Below are 2,555 nucleotides of genomic sequence, written 5' to 3'. Positions count from 1 at the left end.
ACAACATGAGAGAGAATTAAGTCCTGAATTATTGGCTTAATCACATCCACCTTTTCCACCCTAAAATGTCACAAGAGAAACAGGTACCATGCCCTGCAGATTACTTTTGATGTAAAAGAGGTGATGGGCTGGGGTGAAAAGTAAGTCATGAAGGTTTACCTTTTAAAAAATTCCCTTTCAGATGAGTCTGTACATACCATCAAACAATGTGCCTCTCCTCACTTAGGGTAGGAAACCAAGATTCAATTCTCAGGAAGTCACAATTTCGTTCATTTATTCAACATGAAATAACAAAGTGCCTATTATTTATCGGCTTCCATTTGAAGTCATCTCTAGGTAAAAAAGAAACCAGACATCTTTCGAGGATCCAGCAAGCTCCCCCCAGGTCTACAGTTGAAAGGGCCTTTTTGGAATTGGGTTTCTTCTGCATCTCTGAAAGGGCAACACCCTAAAGCTGAATTATCTTTAACCTGGAAGTCCATCATGATATTTAACAATACTCGCATCCAGACATACAACATTAAAAGGTACACTAGATTCTGAAGCTAGGTATGCTGCAAAATAGTTTAAAATTAAGTGATTGTACAGTATTTCTTTATGCTTGAAACTCCAGTCCTAGACCAAGATTGTGTCCCACAGCCACCAGCGTTGGCATTCTTGCCATCAAGCTGTGCTGACAATGTGAGTTTGATACCTGGCTTTAGGGTCTGACTATATCCTAAACCTACCAGAATGGTGTTGTTCACTTTAGCCAAGAAGCAGGCGTCAGGGTTGTCTGGTACTTGGCTGCTATTCCAAAGCAAGTATTACTGTTTCCTGCTGTCCAGGCAAGATTAAAAGCAGTCTCCAACTTCTTTTTCACCTTCTGATGAATGGAGCCACCAAAATCTGTTCCCTCATTTACATTAGTGTGAAGCTGGAACTCAACGGTCTTGTAGCCAACCCCAAAGCTACTCTGGGTCACTTGAGTCTTTGTGGTCTCAAAATTCATCTGGCAACCTGCCAGTCAGCCCTCATAACCCAGCACAAGAGCACCCCCAGTAGAAGGCCCAGAAATGTGGAAATCCACGTTGCAGTCCAGCTTGATGTGCTCCTGCTTCTACCCTGTCTTGATTTTGGCATTTTTTTTTTCCCTAGTGTTTGGTGAGAAAGATGCCGTGAAACCCAATGCCACCACTTCTGAGGAGAAAATGGCTGTGCCTACCACGTATGCTGATCTTGGCAAATCTGCCAGAGATGTCTTCACCATGGGCTATGGATTTGGCTTAATAAAACTTGATTTAAAAACAAAATCTGAGAATGCACTTGAATTTACAAGCTCAGGTTTGGCCAACATGGAAACCACCAAAGTGATGGGCAGTCTGGAAACTAAGTACTGATGGACCGAATATGGTCGGTCGTTTACAGAGGAAGGGGAACACTGGTGCACAGTAGGAACAGAGATTATTGTGTAAGATCAGCTTGCACAGGGACTGAAGCTGACCATCTTATTTGTTTTACTCCCTAATTGGTCTATCTGCCTCTACTTTGGGGTCTTCAGTATAGTTTGCACAAATTGAATGATCTTTGAGTTTCTCAAATAAGGTCATGCCACAGTTCTCTTCAGCATCATCTAACAGCTTCTCATCACATTCAGAATGAAAGTAAAATTCTGAAAAAGGCTTATTACACCCTATATTATTTGTTAGTTGTATCTTACTATCTCTCTTAGTTTATATTAAGCATATCTCTTTCCACATAGCCACACTTGTCTCCCGGCTCTCCTTGTAACATGCCAAGGGCTTGTCTCTTCTCTACCTGGAAGACTTTTCTCAAAGACAGCTATGGTAAGCCACCTCCCTCACATCAATACTGAAATATTACTTTTTTCAGTGATTTATTTCAAATAATACTTCCCTCTGTACTAAGTAATTTTCTATTCTGTCTCCCTGCTTTATCTTTCTTCATATCAGATGTATATGAAAAAAAATATGTAGTTTATTTTTTAAATTTTGTAGCTTGTACACTGAAATAGAAGTTCTAAGAGGAAGCAGGGGTATGTGTCTATTTTGTTTATAATTTGTATTATTAGCTCCTGAAACAATAACCTATATGTTAACTCTTCTCCACATAACAATAATATGGGGGGTTTGTGCCCAAACTTTTGAAGCACAGACAGAAATTAATTGCCAACACTAGAGAAAAGAGAAAATGCTGAATGTTATGTGTGATCCAGGAGCTGTTGGAATTTTGTCTGGGTGGTCTTTTTTCTTCAGGAAGCTTCCATTAATGCTGGCTAAGTGCCAGAGAGTTGTGTATAGGTCTTTCTGTCAATTCCTGACAATGGGCAATTCCTGCATGCTTTAGCTTTAAGAAATGGTTGCAGCAGTGGCTATGGCCTCTGTGCACCCCAATTATCATCTCTTCCTTCATGCCTTAGAAGAGGAAGTATAGGGATGCTTAAGTTGCCTGGCATGGGCAAGAGTGCACTGGTGTAAAAGTAGGTGCTCTAGTGCTTTCTGTGATGTGTGCCTGCTAACTACTGAAGATACCTACCATCCACCAAGTGCTGAGTT

General features: G+C 40.7%; 1 pseudogene; it reads right to left on the bottom strand.

The window, feature by feature from the left end:
- On the bottom strand, positions 596–1,249 carry LOC110256363 (annotated as a pseudogene).

This window comes from Sus scrofa, chromosome 13, assembly GCF_000003025.6.
Source record: "Sus scrofa isolate TJ Tabasco breed Duroc chromosome 13, Sscrofa11.1, whole genome shotgun sequence".
In the NCBI taxonomy this organism is placed as follows: domain Eukaryota; kingdom Metazoa; phylum Chordata; class Mammalia; order Artiodactyla; family Suidae; genus Sus; species Sus scrofa.
The sequence above is the reverse complement of the archived record's forward strand: the minus strand, read 5'-3'. Positions and strand labels throughout refer to the sequence as shown.